Below are 8,852 nucleotides of genomic sequence, written 5' to 3'. Positions count from 1 at the left end.
CATGGATAGAGCGTGTAGAATGCTGTGACTTTGGGTAGAACGCATGGGTAGAGCGTGTAGAATGCTGTGACTCTGGGTAGAATGCATGGGTAGAGCGTGTAGAATGCTGTGACGTTGGGTAGAACATAGAATGCATGGGTAGAGCGTGTAAAATGCTGTGACCTGGGTAGAACGTAGAACGCATGGGTAGAGCGTGTAGAATGCTGTGACTCTGGGTAGAACGTAGAACGCATAGGTACAGCGTGTAGAATGCTGTGACTCTGGGTAGAATGTGTAGAATGCTGTTACTCTGGGTAGATGGGTAGAACGCATGGGTAGAGCGTGTAGAATGCTGTGACTCTGGGTAGAATGTGTAGAATGCTGTTACTCTGGGTAGATGGGTAGAACGCATGGGTAGAGCATGTAGAATGCTGTGACTCTGGGTAGAACGCATGGATAGAGCGTATAGAATGCTGTGACTTTGGGTAGAACGCATGGGTAGAGCGTGTAGAATGCTGTGACTCTGGGTAGAACGCATGGGTTGAGCGTGTAGAATGCTGTGACTTTGGGTAGAACATAGAACGCATGGTTAGAGCATGTAAAATGCTGTGACTCTGGATAGAACACATGGGTAGAGCGTGTAGAATGCTGTGACTCTGGGTAGAACGTAGAACGCATGGGTAGAGCGTGTAGAATGCTGTGACTCTGGGTAGAATGTGTAGAATGCTGTTACTCTGGGTAGATGGGTAGAACGCATGGGTAGAGCGTGTAGAATGCTGTGACTCTGGGTAAAACGTAGAATGCATGGGTAGAGCGTGTAGAATGCTGTGACTCTGGGTAAAACGTAGAATGCATAGGTACAGCGTGTAGAATGCTGTGACTCTGGGTAGAATGTGTAGAATGCTGTTACTCTGGGTAGATGGGTAGAACGCATGGGTAGAGCATGTTGAATGCTGTGACTATGTAGAACGCATGGGTAGAGTGTGTAGAATGCTGACTGGGTAGAACGCATGGGTAGAGTGTGTAGAATGCGGTGACAGGGTAGAACGCATGGGTAGAGCGTGTAGAATGCTGTGACTCTGGGTAGAACGTAGAACGCGTGGGTAGAGCGTGTAGAATGCTGTGACTCTGGGTAGAATGTGTAGAATGCTGTGACTCTGGGTAGATGGGTAGAACGCATGGGTAGAGCGTGTAGAATGCTGTGACTCTGGGTAGAACGTAGAACGCATGGGTAGAGCGTGTAAAATGCTGTGACTCTAGGTAGAACGTAGAACGCATGGGTAGAGCGTGTAAAATGCTGTGACTCTGGGTGGAACGTAGAACGCATGGATAGAGCGTGTAGAATGCTGTGACTCTGGGTAGAACGTAAAACGCATGGGTAGAGCGTGTAGAATGCTGTGACTCTGGGTAGAATGTAGAACGCATGGGTAGAGCGTGTAGAATGCTGTGACTCTGGGTAGAATGTGTAGAATGCTGTTACTCTGGGTAGATGGGTAGAACGCATGGGTAGATCATGTAGAATGCTGTGACTCTGGGTAGAACGCATGGATAGAGCGTATAGAATGCTGTGACTTTGGGTAGAACGCATGGGTAGAGCGTGTAGAATGCTGTGACTCTGGGTAGAACGCATGGGTTGAGCGTGTAGAATGCTGTGACTTTGGGTAGAACATAGAATGCATGGTTAGAGCATGTAAAATGCTGTGACTCTGGATAGAACACATGGGTAGAGCGTGTAGAATGCTGTGACTCTGGGTAGAACGTAGAACGCATGGGTAGAGCGTGTAGAATGCTGTGACTCTGGGTAGAATGTGTAGAATGCAGTTACTCTGGGTAGATGGGTAGAACGCATGGGTAGAGCGTGTAGAATGCTGTGACTCTGGGTAAAACATAGAATGCATGGGTAGAGCGTGTAGAATGCTGTGACTCTGGATAGAATGTAGAACGCATGGGTAGAGCGTGTAGAATGCTGTGACTCTGGTAGAACGTAGAACGCATGGGTAGAGCGTGTAGAATGCTGCGACTCTGGGTAGAACGTAGAACGCATGGGTAGAGCGTGCAGAATGCTGTGACTCTGGGTAGAATGTGTAGAATGCTTTTACTCTGGGTAGATGGGTAGAACGCATGGGTAGAGCGTGTAGAATGCTGTGACTCTGGGTAAAACGTAGAACGCATGGGTAGAGCGTGTAGAATGCTGTGACTCTGGGTAGAACGTAGAAAGCATGGGTACAGCGTGTAGAATGCTGTGACTCTGGGTAAAATGTGTAGAATGCTGTTACTCTGGGTAGATGGGTAGAACGCATGGGTAGAGTGTGTAGAATGCTGACTGGGTAGAACGCATGGGTAGAGTGTGTAGAATGCGGTGACAGGGTAGAACGCATGGGTAGAGCGTGTAGAATGCTGTTACTCTGAGTAGATGGGTAGAACGCATGGGTAGAGCGTGTACAACGCTGTGACTCTAGGTAAAACGCATGGGTAGACAGTGGCAAACGCAGGATTTGCATGGGGGAGTTTCCAGAACTGGGCGGAGCCAATCACGGGGGTGGGGACTGAGGTGACCCAGTATATGCTGGGTCCGTAAAACTAGTGTGTCTGTGTGTGTGTGTATATATATATATATACACTGCTCAAAAAAATAAAGGGAACACTAAAATAACACATCCTAGATCTGAATGAATGAAATATTCTTATTAAATACTTTGTTCTTTACATAGTTGAATGTGCTGACAACAAAATCACACAAAAATTATCAATGGAAATCAAATTTATTAACCCATGGAGGTCTGGATTTGGAGTCACCCTCAAAACTAAAGTGAAAAAACACACTACAGTCTGATCCATCTTTGATGTAATGTCCTTAAAACAAGTCAAAATGAGGCTCAGTAGTGTGTGTGGTCTCCACGTGCCTGAATGACCTCCCTACAATGCCTGGGCATGCTCCTGATGAGGTGGTGGATGGTCTCCTGAGGGATCTCCTCCCAGACCTGGACTAAAGCATCCGCCAACTCCTGGACAGTCTGTGGTGCAACGTAGCGTTGGTGGATGGAGCGAGACATGATGTCCCAGATGTCCTCAATTGGATTCAGGTCTGGGGAACGGGCGGGCCAGTCCATAGCATCAATGCCTTCGTCTTGCAGGAACTGCTGACACACTCCAGCCACATGAGGTCTAGCATTGTCTTGCATTAGGAGGAACCCAGGGCCAACCGCACCAGAATATGGTCTCACAAGGGGTCTGAGGATCTCATCTCGGTACCTAATGGCAGTCAGCCTACCTCTGGCGAGCACATGTAGGGCTGTGCGGCCCCCCAAAGAAATGCCACACCACACAATTACTGACCCACTGCCAAACCGGTCATGCTGGAGGATGTTGCAGGCAGTAGAACGTTGTCCTTGGCGTTTCCAGACTCTGTCACATCTGTCACGTGTTCAGGGAGAACCTGCTTTCATCTGTGAAGAGCACAGGGCGCCAGTGGCGAATTTGCCAATCTTGGTGTTCTCTGGCAAATGCCAAACGTCCTGCACGGTGTTGGGCTGTAAGCACAACTCCAACTTGTGGACGTCAGGCACTCATACCACCCCCATGGAGTCTGTTTCTGATCGTTTGAGTAGACACATGCACATTTGTGGCTTGCTGGAGGTCATTTTGCGGGGCTCTGGCAGTGCTCCTCCTCTTCCTCCTTGCACAAAGGCGGAGGTAGCGGTCCTGCTGCTGGGTTGTTGCCCTCCTATGGCCTCCTCCACGTCTCCTGATGTACTGGCCTGTCTCCTGGTAGCGCCTCCATGCTCTGGACACTACGCTGACAGACACAGCAAACCTTCTTGCCACAGCTCGCATTGATGTGCCATCCTGGATGAGCTGCACTACCTGAGCCACTTGTGTGGGTTGTAGGGAGGTCATACAGGCACGTGGAGGCCCCACACAATACTGAGCCTCATTTTGACTTGTTTTAAGGACATTACATCAAAGTTGGATCAGCCTGTAGTGTGTTTTTCCACTTTAATTTTGAGGGTGACTCCAAATCCAGACCTCCATGGGTTAATAAATTTGATTTCCATTGATAATTTTTGTGTGATTTTGTTGTCAGCACATTCAACTATGTAAAGAACAAAGTATTTAATAAGAATATTTCATTCATTCAGATCTAGGATGTATTATTTTAGTGTTCCCTTTATTTTTTTGAGCAGTGTATATATATATATACACATATATATAGCATATTAAACATGCATACATATATATATATATATATATATGTACACACACATACAGTACACATATATATACACATGTATGTATATATATATATCACGTGTGTGTGTTTATATGTATGTATATACATATGACCTGACGAAAAAGCTATATTAAATTGCTTTGAAACGTTGTCCACACCGAGGACCCTTTTGCCTATTTGTGACAGTCGCTAGGAGTGCCGCACCAACCCGCTGTATGTATTCATTCCATGTGAGGGTACCCAGTGCTTTTGTAATTTTAATGGGAGAGCCGGACCTACCTGCTTTTTATGCACATGGATATATATGTACTATAATTAAAATAAAGTAAACTTTTATTGCACTTACAAGTGCCACCAGGAAGACAGCAGGCTGCAGATGACGCTAGACAGCCATTAATAATACTCATGCAGCTAAAAAAAAAAAAAAAAATTTTTTTTTTTTTTTTTTTTTTAGTGGAGGGGGGTTTCTGGGTGCTCGGAAACACCCCCTGGGTGCGCCACTGCTAGAGCGTGTTGAATGCTGTGACTCTGGGTAGAACGTGTAGAATGATGTTACTCTGGGTAGTTGGGTAGAACGCATGGGTAGAGCGTGTAGAACGCTGTGACTCTAGGTAGAACGCATGGGTAGAGCGTGTTGAATGCTGTGACTCGGGGTAGAACGTGTAGAATGCTGTAACTCTGGGTAGATGGGTAGAACGCATGGGTAGAGCGTGTAGAACGCTGTGACTCTAGGTAGAACGCATGGGTAGAGCGTGTTGAATGCTGTGACTCGGGGTAGAACGTGTAGAATGCTGTAACTCTGGGTAGATGGGTAGAACGCATGGGTAGAGCGTGTAGAACGCTGTGACTCTAGGTAGAACGCATGGGTAGAGCGTGTTGAATGCTGTGACTCGGGGTAGAACGTGTAGAATGCTGTAACTCTGGGTAGATGGGTAGAACGCATGGGTAGAGCGTGTAGAACGCTGTGACTCTAGGTAGAACGCATGGGTAGAGCGTGTTGAATGCTGTGACTCTAGGTAGAACGCATGGGTAGAGCGTGTTGAATGCTGTGACTCGGGGTAGAACGTGTAGAATGCTGTAACTCTGGGTAGATGGGTAGAACGCATGGGTAGAGCGTGTAGAACGCTGTGACTCTAGGTAGAACGCATGGGTAGAGCGTGTTGAATGCTGTGACTCGGGGTAGAACGTGTAGAATGCTGTGACTCTGGGTAGAACTCATGGGTAGAGCGTCGACACCTGAAATAGGTCGACACAGTCATTAGGTCGACAGGAACAAGGTCGATATGGAAAAAGGTCAACATGAGGATTTTTTATTTCTGGGGTGTTGTTTTCTTTGTAAAGTGACTAGGAACCCCAATTAGTGCACCGTGTCCCCTCGCCTGGCGAGCGAGCTTCGGGCAAGGTTACTATTCCCAATCGTAGTCCATGTGGATTGTAAAGTATGAAAAAGTTAATAAAATAAAACATTTTTTAGTCATGTTGACCTAGTACCAGTAGCGAATCTTGCCACGGGAAAGCAGGCTTTTTGCCCGGGGCGCCACTGTCCCAAGGGCACCACCGCCGCTGTGGCAAGATCTGCTACTGGTGCCGTGCGGTGCGCGATGATGTCAGGCGGTGGTAGCCCCGCCCCCTTCAGAAATCATGCACCTCCGGCTCCAAAACCGTCAGAACTGGATCCAGAGACCCATCTCCGCTGCTGCTAACAGGACATAGAGGTGACTGGGCTGGCTAAGTGTGTGAGGGAGGTGGCTGGTTGCAGGGCTGTGGTATGTGTGCTGAGTGCAGGGCTGGTGTACATGAGTGTGTGAGAGGTGGCTGTGGTGCATATGGCTGTTGCAATGTGTAAAAAAGGGGACACTGTCTGCCGTAATGTATAAAAATGGGACGCTGTCTGCCGTAATGTGTAAAAAGGGGGACGCTGGCTGCTGTTATGTGTAAAAGGGGGACGCTGTCTGCCGTAATGTGTAAAAAGGGAGACGCTGTCTGCCGTAATGTGTAAAAAGGGGGAAGCTGGCTGCCGTAATGTGTAAAAAGGGGGACGCTGGCTGCCGTAATGTGTCAAAAGGGGAATCTGTCCGCCATAATGTGTAAAAGGGGCTCTACCTGGTGTAGTGGCGCTACTGTGCGGCATAGTTTGAATAATGGAGACTACTATAATATGTAATATGAATTGGTATTATTTTGTGGCGCGCACTACCCCTATTTTACATACAGGGAGGGGGGCGCCGATGCCCTCTCTTGCACACATCGCTAAAAAGACTAGTTATGGCACTGGGCACAACTACTGAGGGCACTGTACTGGAGGCCAAACTACTGGAGGCACAGCTACGGGTGGACAGCTACTGAGGGCAAAACTACTGGGGGGCACAACTATTGAGGGCACAGTACTGGAGCAAAACTACTGAGAACACAACTACAGGGGGCAAAACTACTGGAGGCACAGCTACAGGGGCACAACTCTACAGGGAGCAAAACTACAGGGGGCACAGTTACAGGGGGCATAACTGTGACCGCGCCCCTTCCCCGTCAAGCCACGCCCCTATTTTTGATGCAAGCCTACGGTGCGCACTAACCCTGTTTTGCCTGTTGGGAGGGGGTGCCAAAATAACTTTCGCCCTGGGCGCCACAAGGTTTAGAACCGGCCCTGCCTAGTATGTCGACCTAGTGCATGTCGACCAAGAATGGTTGACCTAATGACTGTCGCCCCATGAGTGGTCGACCTAGAGACCGGATACCGGGTAGAGCGAGTAGAATGCTGTGACTCTGAGTAGAACGCATGGGTAAAGCGTGTAGAATACTGTGACTCTGGGTAGAATGTTTGGGTAGAACGTAGTGACTCTGGGTAGAACCTGTAGAATGTTGTAACTCTGGGTAGAGCGTGTAGAATGCTGTGACTCTGGGTCGAGCGTGTAGAATTTTGTGACTCTGGGTAGAACGCTGTAACTCTGGGTAGAATGTGTAGAACGCTGTAACTCTGGCTAGAATGTGTAGAACGTTGTGACTCTGGGTAGAATGTGTAGAATGCTGTGACTGGGTAGAACGCATGGGTAGAACCTGTACAATGCTGTGACTCTGGGTAGAACGCTGTGACTCTGGGTAGAATGAGTAGAACGCTGTGACTCTGGGTAGAACGCATGGGCAGAACCTGTAGAACGCTGTAACTCTGGGTAGAGTGTGTAGAATGCTGTGACTCTGGGTAGAACGCATGGGAAAAGCATGTAGAACGCTATGACTCTGGGTAGAGTGTGCAGACTGCTGTGACTCTGGGTAGAACGCATGGGTAGAATGTGTAGAATGTAGTGATTCTGGGTAGAACGCATGGGTAGAACCTGTACAATGCTGTGACTCTGGGTAGAATGCTGTGACTCTGGGTAGAATGTGTAGAACGCTGTGACTCTGGGTAGAACGCATGGGCAGAACCTGTAGAACGCTGTAACTCTGGGTAGAGTGTGTAGAATGCTGTGACTCTGGGTAGAACGCATAAGTAAAGCATGTAGAACGCTATTACTCTTGGGAGAGTGTGCAGACTGCTGTGACTCTGGGTAGAACGCATGGGTAGAATGTGTAGAATGTAGTGATTCTGGGTAGAATGCATGGGTAGAACCTGTACAATGCTGTGACTCTGGGTAGAACGCTGTGACTCTGGGTAGAATGTGTAGAACGCTGTGACTCTGGGTAGAACGCATGGGCAGAACCTGTAGAACGCTGTAACTCTGGGTAGAGCGTGTAGAATGCTGTGACTCTGGGTAGAACGCATGGGTAAAGCATGTAGAACGCTGTGACTCTGGGTAGAGTGTGCAGACTGCTGTGACTCTGGGTAGAACGCATGGGTAGAATGTGTAGAACGCCGTGACTCTGGGTAGAATGCTGTGACTGGGTAGAATGCATGGGTAGAATGTGTAGAACGTAGTGATTCTGGGTAGAACGCATGGGTAGAATGCTGTGACTCTGGGTAGAACGCATGGGTAGAATGTGTAGAACGTAGTGATTCTGGCTAGAACGCATGGGTAGAATGCTGTGACTCTGGGTAGAACGCATGGGTAGAATGTGTAAAACGTAGTGATTCTGGGTAGAACCTGTAGAACGCTGTGACTCTGGGTAGAATGTGTAGAACGCTGTGACTCTGGGTAGAGCGTGTAGAATGCTGTGACTCTAGGTAGAACGATGTGACTCTGGTAGAGTGTGTAGAAGCTGTGACTCTGGGTAGAACGCATGGGTAGAATTTGTAGAACGCCGTGACTCTGGATAGAATGCTGTGACTGGGTAGAATGCGTTGGTAGAATGTGTAGAACGTAGTGATTCTGGGTAGAACGCATGGGTAGAATGCTGTGACTCTGGGTAGAACGCATGGGTAGAATGTGTAGAACGTAGTGATTCTGGGCAGAACCTGTAGAACGCTGTAACTCTGGGTAGAATGTGTAGAACGCTGTGACTCTGGGTAGAACGCACGGGTAAAGCATGTAGAACGCTGTGACTCTGGGTAGAGTGTGCAGACTGCTGTGACTCTGGGTAGAACGCATGGGTAGAATGTGTAGAACGCCGTGACTCTGGGTAGAATGCTGTGACTGGGTAGAATGCACGGGTAGAATGTGTAGAACGTAGTGATTCTGGGTAGAACGCATGGGTAGAATGCTGTGACTCT

This window comes from Pseudophryne corroboree, chromosome 6, assembly GCF_028390025.1.
Source record: "Pseudophryne corroboree isolate aPseCor3 chromosome 6, aPseCor3.hap2, whole genome shotgun sequence".
In the NCBI taxonomy this organism is placed as follows: Eukaryota; Metazoa; Chordata; class Amphibia; order Anura; family Myobatrachidae; genus Pseudophryne; species Pseudophryne corroboree.
This window is presented reverse-complemented; position numbering follows the sequence as displayed.